Raw genomic sequence first — 14,183 nt, 5'->3', positions numbered from 1 at the left:
CTTTCACCAGGAAGGTTTAAAAGTGAATTTGTAGGCTCCATAGGAACTGAAAGAGAACATGGCTCAAAGATGGGCATAATTAATTTCATCCATTTTAGGTCTTGGATCACTTCACCACACTGTACCAAGCAACCAAATCCTAAGCAGGTTCAGAGCAGGGTGGCCCAGCTTGTCAGTGCTTTCGGATCACAGCACTTGGTAAGAAGCAGGTTTGCTCCCTCTCCTGTGTAAAGTAGCGCTTCTGCCCTCATTGGCACCATGAGAGCATAAAGGAACTGAGAGTACAAGGGGGAAGACATGCCTTTAAACTGGATGTGGGGGAGCAGGATAAAACACTCTGAATAGGAAGAAAGCTAATTTACCAGAAAAATACTGTATCATTATTAATGCGTTATCTTCTGTATAACTTACTGCTGAGGTGACTTACCACTCTGAAATCTATTAATATGTTATGTCCATTTCTTCTTGAAAGGGTTAGCTTACTGAAGGAAGCACTAACTTGCTAAATCAAGTTCTATAAACAAGGGAATTCCTAAACGGACATACAATTGTGATATACGCAAGATACGGCAAATTAAAGTTTTATTTGCATAGGTTATTGGAAAACAATGTTTTATGAATATCTGGAGCTTTTTTAACTGGGTCCTGAGGAAATGTGCATGTTTGCAGGTTTATAGTTTCTACTGTCAAATTCTGCTGGTTTTACTTATGTGTGGTAAAATGTTGTCATCAAGTGGCCATTTATTCAACTACACAGCTCCCTCGTCCCTCTGAGGCAGGCTGCTTGCCTTTCCTTAGGTGATAACTTCCTATATTAAAGTGTCTGCTTTGTGAATGTATTAACTCAGCTGCCACTAGTTCTGCAATTACATTACTCAGAAGCAATTTTGATCCCAATTTTGAATCACCAAAAAGAGGGAGGAGATTTAGAGCATCTAAACTAGCAGCATCTGACCTCTTTATTAGAAAATCCAGCTGGATATTTTTTTTAGTAGCGGAGGAGCATAACACATAATTCTAATTCTACTAAGAGGAAGTATGTATGGAAGCATTCCTCAGTGTTATTGTACATACTCCCTTACAAACCATAGGGGGCATTATATTACCATGGTTTGTTCTTCTAATTTATCACTTTAGAATGATGTTCTGTTATTGTCATATTCATCAAGCTCTCAGAAACTATGTATTTACACCAACTAAATAAATAAATGTAGAAAACTACATATTCTACATATTATGCTGTTTCAAAAGTCTTTTTCAGGACATCCAAAGTGTGGGATATGCACCCTTTTTTATCATCTGCAACTTAACTTAGATCCATTTTTGTACCTTTAAATCTCAGATTAATCTGTAAAGTGCCAAAAATCTGTTGCTGAGTGAATGTACAAAGAAAGGAAGGAACTAACATTTGGGAAGAGATGAGAAAAGCAATATAACTTCAGAGTCGTAGGCTCTGCACAGCATGAGGGTATCCGCTCACACTTGGCTTGAAATGCAGCCACAGCGGTAATGGGAGAGGGCAGGATGGCTCTAGTCCAGCTCTGGTCCACCTGTGCCTTCGCTCAGCACACCAGGCACACACAGGAGAACCTGTAATCTGCAATATCCAGTCAAATTACCTTGGCTTTGTCACCAGGTCTCAGCCAGTTTCCTGGTCCCCTGCAATGTTTTGTGTAAATACCCACCACACAGCCAGCAAAATCCCAGGGGATGGCTGGGTTGTGTTTTGCCCTGGGTGCCGCCACTCAGGAGCCTTTGGGTAGAGGTAGAGGCACGCATTTGTTTCTACGACTGCAGTGATTTAAAACATCACTGACACTGCTCACCTCTCACAGGCTGCGTAACTGCCAACATAAGCACAGGTCTGTAAAATGGTGGTTTCCATAACCCTTTCTGAGTGTGCACTCCAGTTTACCGGTACAGCTCACACAGCCGGGTGCCAGGAGGGAGGGTTAATGTGCTAATCATTACAGCTGCTTCTGAAGCGCAATTTAATAATCTTTGCATGCTTTCTGCAGAAAGAAGGTTTGAGGATCTTGTAAACAGCAGAATTAAAGGCAATTTCAAAATTGGCTCACAATTTTTGTTTATAGGAATTATCTTTAAGGCAGCAAGAATGAAGCCTTTCAAACATAAAATTCACTGTGACTTAACCCAAACTTAGGAAAAAAAAAAAAAAAGTACTTATTAGCAACCTTAGTGTTGAATCTAAGCTGATTTTAAACGTCAGTCTAACAGGAAAAGATTAATCAAAGAACAGATCTTCATCCTATACAATTTACTTTCCTTAGGTTAAGAAATATAGAAAAAACTAAAATGGGCAGATTTTTTAGATTGCTTTAACAATGCATATTTTGATCAACCCAGAATGAACGCCACCCCCTGAGATTTTACACCCTGTATGGCATCAAGACATCACCACAGTTTCTTGTTCAAATAAAGACTTGCGGAAACAAGCTACGGGAGAAATGGACAAAATCAGAAGGACTAGATTGTAGAATGTCAACTGAGGTTTGGGTTCTGCAAGAAAAAAAAAGAAACATCAACCAATTCTCTTAAGAATCTTTAGGAAAATTCAAGCTTTTAGTATTCATAAACACACTGCTAATTATAGACTGGCATCCTGAGGAGAGGAAAAGGAGAGTACACTGAGAAAGGCAGAAACATTTTGTAGTAAAATATGGGGGTTTTGAACAACTTAAAGGAATAAACTACTAAGATGGCTACTAAGAGAACTGTACTCTAATTTTGAAAAAGTTGGTTTTGCTTCGTAACATACAGTTACTCTCCCATTCCTTTTAGTACAAAGATCCCTTGAATGCAGAAAGGATGCACTGATATTTTCTGGTCTATCACTCAAATCACACTCCAGCCACCAAATGCTTGCAGGAAGCTTTGCTGAAGAAAATAAAGCCAGCTGCATCTTTCTAACAGCCACCACTGCCTGATACCTCTAGTGAAGGTAAGGTGTGACTGCTTACTGACAATTATCCTCATGGGTTTTGCTATCTTATAATACAAAGAACTAATACAGTACTGAAAAAGCAGCAGAAGTCAACCTCTGGTATAGGTAGAGTGACAGCTACAGGAGCATCAGGAAAGTGTTGCTTGGATTGCACAGAGACATAAGTGATTGAACAAGGAGAAAGTTCAGTGCTCTTGACACCTACAAAAACATTATCAAGAGAAAGAAAGGGAGATGGGGCCCTCTAATTGTATAATATTAGAAGAATACTTGCATAATTACAGAGCTACAGTGACAGCTGCTTACAATGTCCGCTATCACACACTGTAGGTGGTAATTTATCCATAGGTTTCCCATCCATCTGAATGGAAAACGACAGGGGGTGGCCTCTTGGCATCCCACATAATGGCAGACACTTTAAGCAACTACCATGCGCTAGGTCCCCATTTTAATTTTGGGGAAAGGATATGGACTCGCCTATTGCTAAGTGGCAATTTTAGGGATGTATTCTTTTATTGTCAGAGATGCCAAAGGACAAACAGGAGACGAGCAGGGAACTCAAGTAAAGTTCCCAGGACTGTTTATTACAGACCTGATTTCTGGAAATTTCCCTTGAGACATATTCTCTACTGACTGCATTTTACAGGAGGTGGGAGAGCTGTGCCATTTAAAATTCAGGACTTTAAAATACCAGCAAATGTGAAGACAACTGTTGGTAGTTTGAAATAATAATATATATCTATAAAAGCCTTCTTTGTTATTTTATTTATACCTCAATTATGTCACTTCTGAAAACACAGTTTGGAAAGAAGGGCATATCTCAGTGCATATCCTTTCACCTCCTTCATGCATACGAGTATACAAAATTCACCTCAGGGTCAGAAATCAAATGGTTATTATGGCTTCAGAAGGAACATCACACATGCAGTGCTCTGTGGTGTCTCACAATACAGTCTCTTCATCTCTTCAGTTACCATCCATTCTTCATTAATAAGCAGTAAGCTGAAAACAGAGCAAAGCTTTAATCCTATACTTCTTTAGAGCAGGGGTGTGCTATCCTCACTTGCTTACAGCCTTCTCCTAATGCTATCCACCTACCATATACTTGGAATGGTATTTGCTTTATTTTTATGTCCATTTAAGAGTATGTTTTCATGTTTCCCATAGAGTATTCTAATCACTTGTTGAACAATGCTATCATAGACTTATTGCCTTGGTCTTACCATGCTTGGTGAGCTGCCAGAGCCTCCAGAAATAACAAAAGCCAGTTGCAGCCATGCCTATTATTCTCTATGCCATTAGGAAAAGCTGTCAGACTCACTTTGTCGCTTTTGCAGCTGGGTGGCATTTATGAGGTGTGTTTCATGTTCTCACAGTACTAACTTGCATCACAGAAAAGCAGAAAACTATAATTTTAATTGGAGTAATCATAGGTATTATTCTTGCCACTATATATTACATTAAGTTAATGAACTTTGGGAGATATACTTGAACACATCATTGCTATCAGCCCAATTCATTATAAACCGTATGCCTCATTTACATGGGGTTCCTAGTTTATTTTCTGCGAAAGAGGAATATGCATCCTCTGCAATCAGCTAAACTTTTTTCTTCCACACACAAATTATTACTTCTGAGAGAAAGGCTGAAGTGATAGAGAAAACAAAACAAGCATAAAAAGAATATACACATACACTAACCTGGTGCTGTATTAACGATTATACTGCTAAATATTAAGAAAGCATAAAATAAAGCTTTGAAAAGCTGTACTTCCTTCCCCCCCCCCCCCTTTTTTTTTTTTAATATATATTTGTCATGGAGAGGGTGAGGCAGCTTTTCCTGCCATTCACTAGTACTCTCTCTGGAACTGTGCTCAGCAAGCAAACTGTATGCAGAAAGGATCCCACCTTGCAGCTTTTGGTTCTTGTTTCCCTAGCCCCCCTTCCCCTTAAATCTCAACTTGATTTAAAAAGAAAATAATCACAGCTGGTTTAGAGTTAAAATTAGCTTGAGGGAAAAGGGAACATCTCAAAAAGGATTTAAAAAAAATGATAAAAAACTACAGAAAAATTACTCTTTCTTCCAGCTTTGTTGGAACAATCCTTTCCAATATTTGACTAAGGAACTCTCCCATCTATACTCCCTTCTCATTTTACTTGCTATGCCATAAATACAACATATTATTTCTGAACCAGAATATACTTGTGCATTTTTATGTAACATATATGAGGCTGATGTTACTAGAGACATCTTCAGAGCTCTCTAAGGCTATTTCACAGACAGAAGAAATGCTCTTTCTCTATCTGCTGCTTTTCCTTGGTTGCCAACCAGGCCACCTAGAAATTATTCTGCTCTATCATAGTTTGTGTTTCTTTGTCTCACATGTTCACCTTTTTTATCAAGCCAGCAAGTAGCAAAGATTTTGCAGCTTTTATAATTTCTATAAATTCTTAATATATGTAGGCATTTAGAAAATACAACTGTGTTGTAGCTCAGCTCCAAGGGGAATTTTTTTTAGCACAGCAATTCTAGGGAAGCGTACATGCACAGAGTATGAAAACCTTAGATAATTTCAAAGGCTCTTTCATCAGAAAGCCTGACTCAAGTCTGTTGTGGCACAGAATTAGCAAGCAGCTGTATCCATCATTCCTATGCACTACTCATTGATAAGTTTGTGAAAATGATAAGTAGAATATATAGGTCATAATGATGACATGCATCTACAACCTAGAGCACATGTTAACTAAAGCTGACAACTGTAAATCAGCCAATGAAGTATTCTGGTCCCTAAATCAAGAATATTTTTTCCTAGCTTGGTCAACTGCCCCACAAATATTAAAGAACATATTCATTTTTTCTTTTTTTTTTTTCCCTAAAAATGCATACAAGCAAGGAAAGTAAAGGGTGTTGTCTTCTGATTTAAGCATGCCTGTATTACATCTCTTTCTCCTTCGCAGCCATTAATACATGAAAGAATGGACAACTATAATTAAAAGCATTGAAATTCCCATTATGGTATGGATCACATCCTCTTGTTCCAAGGATGAGTAAACTCCAAAACCCAGAAGTATTAAATGATTTCTTATCACAACTCACAAGTTACATAAAAACTGAAAAAATCTGTCATGTAATGGGAGAAAAATATATTATCTGGGGGAAAGGAGTGCCACCTGTAATTCTGTAGTTTTGAAGAGAGCATGTATCTGTGCCTATGCAGGAGGTATTTCCAGAGATTTCAAAGACTGATGTAGAAAATGAATCCTGCGCAGAGCATGTCTTACACCAGCACTGTCATACTGCGACCAGAAGCTTAGCTAGGATTCTTTATTATCAGCACCATTAGAGGAGCTGTTTAAGCATTTTCACTTTAACTTCCCACTTATTATTTCTGGTACACCTTTTGCCTGAAAATCCAAGTGCCACATTAAGGGCAGAGACTACAGCATATTTTGACCTGCTAAACTTACCAGTATTCTTAAAAATTTCTTCTCTCTACCCACTCTTGCCCCCTTTGCAAGTTTTGTACAATAATCAGAAGATGAGAATATTACTTGGTTATAAGAGAGTGGGTGGATAAAAGTAAAATAAATATTAAAATGGATGATGTGAATAATTAAAACCACTTTTGTATCTACTGAGAGAACAGAAACCACAAAGATGAAAGTGAGGTCGCTTGTTTTATGAGTTGCCTAGCCAATCAATACCATCCGTCAGCAGCAACTGTATAAACACATCCCCTCAGCAAAGCCTTTGTAGAGCCACCTGCACCCTGATCCAGAATGAACCTTAGTGACATTTTAAACATTCTCACGAGAAGTTTTCTTCATTCAATGAATACAACATACTGCATGGCTGAGCAAATTACTGGAACACGTGCAGTGGTAGTTTAGGTATTTTCAAACAGTGGTTTAAGCTGTTCAGGTTTTTTTAACCAATGCTGTGTTCTAACATTTGAAACCCCCGTATTCGTTTCCATCCATATTCCAAACAGATTTGCCAAAACTTTTGCATAATTTGCCGTTTGAGTAGCAACAGGCTAATTTACCCAACCACTATAAATAAGTTTAGCTGCACCGAACTCAGTGGAAAGAGGTGGATTCAATCTAGCTGAGGATTTAGACAGACTATTGCATTTTAAAGTTAATAGTAAAAAAAAAAAAAAAAAAAGGCATCTTGAGCAGTTATTATTGAGTGATCAGGTTTATTTTTATTTTGCAAGTTTTGAAAGAATCATAGGAGTGAATTGTCATTGCATTGTCAAGCAGGGGGTTATACACACAATTCTGATTAACAGTAGTATTTTTCTTGGGATTTTGCAATGCCAATGCCATCTAATCAGTCCTAACTTTCATGCATCTGCATGCACAAAGCAGAATGGGTATGACTTAAGGAAGCTGAACGGAAATTACTATGAAAACAAAACAAAAACCACCCCAACCTGATTTCATCACTGAACTTCACAATCCCTGAGCAATGCAAAACAGAACACTTCACAGTATTTCACACAGAATTCAAGGCAGTCATTATCCAGTCTGCTTTCAGTCTCAGGTTTACCTTATGGAGTCTTCCCTTTCAGAAAGACTTTAATAAGAAAGGTCTATCTGGAAAATCTATTAAGATGTCCATCTTTATATAATCTTTTGCAAAAAGAGAACTTATTTACTTAAAGTGTTATTTAGTTTCTGTTTAGGCTGGAGATCAGCAGGTGTTTTTCCATTTCTCTAATGACAGAAAAACAATAATCCACAACTGCTTAAATGCAGTTGTGCATGAAAGGGAAAAATCACATTGCATCAGTCTCCTGTTTTTCTAGAGCGCTGATTAATTTTGGAGCTCTATTCTCACAGTGTAGTAGTTATATAATTCAGTGCACAAGAGAACAGAAAGTAAAAGTTGCAGGAGTGATATAAGAGATATTTTCTGTTAGTCTTTTATTTTTCTTCTCTGACCAATCACACATGTAAATACTGGTGCTGTGGATTCACTAACATTTAACTTTTTTCTTCCTACTCAAGGTTGGCAGATTCCTCATCAGAACTATATGCTTAATTCTTGGTTACATTGCCATTCATAGGTGGTTTGACATATATTCGTCTTTGAAGTAGGTGACATTACAATACCAACAGTGACACTGGGGCACAGAAGCAGCAGAAAACCAAGAGGAGTACACAGGCAGACCTACCAAGCCTTCATGTGAAATTTCCAGTACTTACTTCCTCTAACACAGTCAAGAGAGAGCATTCATTAGTAGTCCTTATTTTTGCCATCAAGGCCAGGAGAAAGAAAAATACTGACAGAATCTAAGTGTGAAAGTATTAATTCAGAACCAGTTTTGGCAAAGGAAATGTCCAAATAAGCAATGAAGTATGACTTCCAAGTTCTGTGGACAAGATCCATTGGTACAATCCAAGCTTCTGTAGTTCCGGAGAGCTGTTAAAATATTTGATGAAACAAATTTTGCTTTCTTAAAAGTGTAGTTTTAATAAAATTGAAATATTTCAAACAACCAATCCCATGACATCCCACCTGGAGTACTGTGTTCAGCTCTGAAACCCCCAACATAAGGACATGGACCTGTTGGAGTGTATCCAGGAGAGGTCACAAAGATGATCAGAGGGCTACAGCACCTCTCCTATGGAGACAAGCTGAGTTGGGGATGTTCAGCCCGGAGAACAGAAGGCTCTGGGGAGACCTTAGAGTGGCTTTCCAGTACCAAAGGGGGGCTACAGAAAATCTGGGAGGGACTTTTTGCAAGCATGTGTAGTGATAGGACAAGGGGAAATGGATTTAAACATTTCTGTCAGAGGGGAGTTTTAAATTATACTAGGAAGAAATTCTTCACTGTGAGGGTGCTGATACCTTGGAACAGGTTGCCCAGAGATGCTGTGGCTGCTCTGTTCATGGAAGTGTTTAAGGCCAGGTTGGATGGGCTTTGTGCAGCCTGGTCTATTGGAAGGTATCCATGGCATGGGGGATGGGGGTTGGAACTGGAGGATCTTTAAGATCCCTTCGAATCCAAACCAGTCTGTGATTTTATAATGAAACAAATGCTTGCACAAAGAAATATACAGAGCATCACATAAATCTCCATGGGGAATATTAAAGGAGGAAAGGGGTTTAAAGCATGAACAGCATGTCAGAAACCTTGTTTTTCTAGTGAGTGTCAAAGAAATTAATTTCCAACGCAGTGAGATTATCAGGCTCCACACTGACCGATTATGCAACTCTATGTGCCTAGCCTACACAAAACTTCCAGTTCAGTAACCACCTAAAAATTCATTGATAGATGTGTCAAAACCAAAACACCCTATAGGCAGAACATGAACAATTTCCTCATAAATCAGTACTTATCTTTTTCTCAGTGGACTTCCCAGAACAGAAAAGCATTACCAGAAGCAGTGGCTAAGCAAATACCTCGAACTCTAGCCTCTTTCCGACCTTACTAAAAGTGTAATACAACATATCACTTTTTATTGTGGGAACAGCTTATTCAAGTTTAGAACACCTATTTCTATCTTGGGAATCTTTGTTCCAGTGGGCATCTCTTTGCATTAGACTTTCTGTTCCTCTGCACTAGAGCAGTGGCACACACACAGAGTCTGGATTATTTTGGTGTTAGGTTAGATTAGGTTAGATGGCATAAACAGCACTGCCTTGAGGGGAGTGTTTTCCTGCAAAAGCTGTTGTTAACTTTCCACTGTATAGCTGAGAATAGTGTTTAAATTCTTATGTTCTTCTAATGAAATAAAATAAACATCAAGAAAAAGCATTAAAAGATATTTTTAAACCAAAATGAATTCAAAGACACTACTGCCAAGGTCGTATACCACACAATACAAAAACATGTCTTAACTGATCACATCCCACTGTAGTATAAAATTGTTTTGAAAAAGCACCTTTTTCTATCACCTTGTCCAACAAGCTTTATATATTTTATTTGTATGCAAGTGAATGGCAGTTTATTGTGTCCCAGGGGATGAAGTATTAATGATCATTTGCTCCCTGCTGTGTGGCCTGTCATAATTTTGCAGAAAGACTGACAGAAGTAACAACCAATCATTCTGTTAATACTCACCTGACAGTGGCCACTCAGTCCATTTTAACGAAGGTCCTTTGCCAAATCCTTAGGTAATTTTCATTTTTTAGAAATGCAGTTTTTGATAGCATCTGCAGATTGCTAGATAGGAACAGACTAAACAAACCCTGTATTTCTTTTGTGTAGCTGTCAGACTTCTATCTCAGCAGGTGTTTCCCGGAAAAAAAGACTCCCAATTTGAAAGCCCATTTTGGTCAGCAAGAATCAATCTCTAAAACATTCAGCAATTTGTTATATCAATATCTTAACAGGGTGAATTCCTTGCAGCACAGAAGAATTAAACCCAGTTCTGACAAGTAAATAGAAGGCAAATTTTTTTTAAATGAGTTGAAAGTCAAATGTCAAAAAATCCCACGGATTTGTACAGTGTGCTGTCATTCATTTCTCTCTGCAATGCTGCCTGCTTCATTTTACCTCGAGGCTTGTGGAAAAACTCAGATAAAGACAGTTGTTACCAACTCTGACACACAAATAACCTCACATTTTATTAGTCATTTTATATCATACAGCCCCATAGTAGAGGCAGTCTGAGCTATTAAAAAAAAAGTTTCGAGAAAATTATTTCTGAGTGTTTGCTGAGCACAAGGTACAGATGAGTATGGAGAAGATTAGCAGATGTTGGTATCAATAGTCAGTTGCCATGCCACCCCCCAAGAAAAGCTGTTTCTTTCCAAGCAACTGCATTTTCTTCTTATTCACATGGAAACAATAAAAAGTCCCAGTATCCCTGGAATTAAGTATGAAAGCAAAAGCCTGACGTGAATGATACTGGTGAAAAAAAATATACTGGGGGGAGAGGGAGATGGGGAAAGAAGGTAAATTTAAAAAGAAATAATAATATCTATGTATCTGTGACAGGTGCACATCAGCTTGAGGCGAACCCTGCCTCCTGGGTGACAGATAGGTTGTGACAAGGTGCGACATGCCTGATGGACCCTACCTGAAGGAAGCAGCATTACCCGTTACCCTCACATGGTGTGCTTCTGAGACTTAATGACAGTTAATATCACTCAGGTGTCCTAGCTATAACATTTTGATGTAAATTAAATAGATGCATTGCATCAAAGGCGTTTGTATAAATGGAATAAGAAAGGGAAAAATACTTGTTTGCTGCCTGCTGTTCTTTATATGCAAATCTTAGTATATTACATGGCAACATAAATGTTGCCTTCCATAGCCACATAAATGTTTTACTGTTTTATGAGATGTTTGCAATAAATGTGATTGATGATGGTTTTTTTTTTTATAATTGCCTATTAGAAATACACTATTTTGGTGACAAATCCATAAGGGATATCTCAGTTTCAAAACTAAAGAGAATGAGAAGTACCCATACCAGGAATTGGGTGGTGCTGCTAACAAATGTCAAAATGCATATTCAGTCTGCAGGTTAATTTTACTCATACATTTCTTTAAGCTTGTTAGCATCCTTTCCAGGTTTACTGAGTTTTGCATTTCAATCAGGTACAAAGATGTATAAAAATACTGCTACGGTACCTTAGGGCAGGCAAATACCTTTAAGCTACACACACAAATAGTCACAAGGGTGAATAGCTATAATTATACTGGAGTGCATCCAAGAAATCAGCCATTCTGTTTATACTTCTTGCCTCTTTGAATTTATGTGCACGTCAAGCAAACATACTGTAAACTGATTTTAATACTAAAACTGTTGACCTTAGTGTTGCAGCTTATTGACTATTTTTCATACAATTGCTTTTGTGCTGGAAAAGATATAAATGTCTGGATAAAAATTTATAGCTGAAAACTCCTGGACCATTTGTAAATTATCTTAGATATCACTAATACACACTTTAAAATGCAAGAACGTTAAAGATCTTTGGCCTACAGATTTAAAGCCAAATTCTGCCCTGAGCACTTCTGAAACCAGTAGAGATGTATAAACAGAAAGAAATCAACTCTATTATTTTGATATACATAGTCATTTTGAAATTGTTCTTCTCAGCACAAACCACATCAGAGGATGAAGACAGCTGCATGAATTCTCTAAAGGTCATACATGGATTTGCACTCATTAGTGGCCCTTGTAATTTATTTGTCAGAGGTTTGGCTCCATTGTTTACATCAGACCTCTCCACATATATTAAGGAAGTGGCAGGAAAGCAGGACTATAGCTGTTGGCATGAAGAATATGAATTACGTTCCAGGGAGACATGCAATTATATCCCTCTTATCTACACCCTGTTTGCATAAAATCGAAGTAGCATACACAGGCAAACTCATGTTTTTGTTTTGCTACTGGACTATGTCCAGGACCTGCTCCCAGTCCCAGTTTTGCTTTGGCTTTTGTTGAGACAGTGCTTCGGTTTTCCAAACATTAAGACATAAACTTTGAGAATTTTTTTGTACCACTTTTAGTTCAAGCAAAATCGCTAGGAATGTATTATTGCTGCTGAAGACGCATCATCCACTCCTTAGCAGTGTCCACAAAATATCAGGAATATATCCATAAAGTCAATTGGCAAATATAATATTCAATAAGTATTCATATACTCACATAGGACAGTAAAATCTTCTGCAGCATTAAATGACAAGAAAGAAATTCGGTACTACTTATCAAACTTTTCAAATACATACGTGTTTCAATTAACTCTTTCTAGCTAAATTATAGCAAACAAAAATAGCAATTGTAAGATAGTAAATGAATGGAACCAAAACCAGGACTTTCACATCTGTGAATTATTAGTCACAGATTTCCATAACAATATATTTTTTCCTTCTAGGTTAATTCAATTAAGAGGAGATTTGTCCAATTTTTTGCCAAATAAATTAGATTTAACATATTAACTTGGGAAGACATCAGAGGAAATTTACTGGGTTCATTAGGCTTAGGAAATTAAGTTACAGAAAATTGTTCTTCCTTGTAATAGATTTAAGCAGTAATATTTAGCAGCCTGCCAAAGACACACATTTCTCATATAAATAGATATCTTATGACCTGAAAGAGCTACTACTTCTTCACAGCACCTGCAGTCATGATTTTGTAAAGGAAAGACTGCTCCTACTTGTGAGAGCTTCTAAAACATCTACAGAACTTAACAGAATGGCAGATAATGTTAACTGCATCCACAGAAATTAACCATTTACCTGTTATCTGGGCTAATTACAAGGGGGGATACTCAAAATAACTCCAAAGCTTGAGTAACATGCTGAAGAGCACAGCAGCGAGACATTCAAAGCCAGGCAAGGGGGTGCATTAGTCCTTGCTCAGATGTGCTGATCCTCAGTGCCAACTCCTGAACAGCCATAGCACCTGGCAGCAGCCCTCCATGCTCTCCAGTGGCCAGGTCAGAGGGGCCAGCCACCTTGACACCCAGGCTCAGGGTAGCTTCTCTGAATTCACAGCAAGATTAATCCACAACATAGACAAAACTCCCATGACAGCTAACAGAATGCATCGAGGTAGAGAGGTGCAAATTCACAGTCTGGGAAGCCTGGGATGTACTCTGGTAGGATGCAGGTGTGGCCAGGAAGTGTAGGGTAATTTAAATACATAATACTTTACCTAAGTGATCCTACAATGCTTACCTTTAAGCATCTTCTAGTAACAAGTTAAGCAAGGTGTAACAGCCTAGAACTATTCCTAATCTGAATTAAGACAAGAAGTTTAATATCCTAGAAGAAAGTGGTCACAGCCATTTTGACAGCTGAGAGAGTACAACAGAAGAGACATTAAGAACTCTCAGTCTAGTCTCCAACCTGAATAGGAAGAGAAGAGTTTGGGCTGCTGAGTCCTTTGCAGGACGACAAAACCACCTGGGTAGTGACCTTTTGTGAGACCATTGTCAAGACTTATTATATTCCATTCTAGAATATAAAACAAAGGTTTTCTAAAAAGCACTGGTGTAACAGAACCACATTCCTACAAATACTTGATGCTTGAAAACTTGCCTTAGTATTAAATTTTAAAAAATGATTAAAAATTCTGAAATAGAACTATCTTACACATGAAGCAGAAACTGGAAAGGTTTGTCATGATCACCCTCAATTCTAGCAGGGAAGATATTTGTCAATGAGTTCGTTCCTACCAAACTGATTTATTCTGTCCCTATAAAGACTGATCTGAGTAGAACAAAAGTGGCAGCCCCTTCCTGATGTCAC

The 14,183-nt window shown here is 38.0% G+C and overlaps 1 long non-coding RNA gene across 1 annotated transcript; it reads left to right on the top strand.

Moving 5' to 3' along the window:
• Positions 1 to 2,845: 2,845 nt before the first annotated feature.
• LOC133268221 (uncharacterized) lies at positions 2,846 to 11,294 on the top strand. The gene is made up of 2 exons (XR_009743009.1): positions 2,846 to 2,962; positions 10,920 to 11,294. It is a non-coding gene; the product is annotated as an uncharacterized LOC133268221 (long non-coding RNA).
• The last annotated feature ends 2,889 nt before the right edge of the window (positions 11,295 to 14,183 follow it).

The sequence above is a fragment of the Pezoporus flaviventris genome, unplaced genomic scaffold (assembly GCF_033815535.1).
Source record: "Pezoporus flaviventris isolate CSIRO_AGI_PZ_B2104156 unplaced genomic scaffold, CSIRO_AGI_Pfla_v1 ptg000013l, whole genome shotgun sequence".
Lineage (NCBI taxonomy): Eukaryota > Metazoa > Chordata > Aves > Psittaciformes > Psittacidae > Pezoporus > Pezoporus flaviventris.
This window is presented reverse-complemented; position numbering and strand designations above follow the sequence as displayed.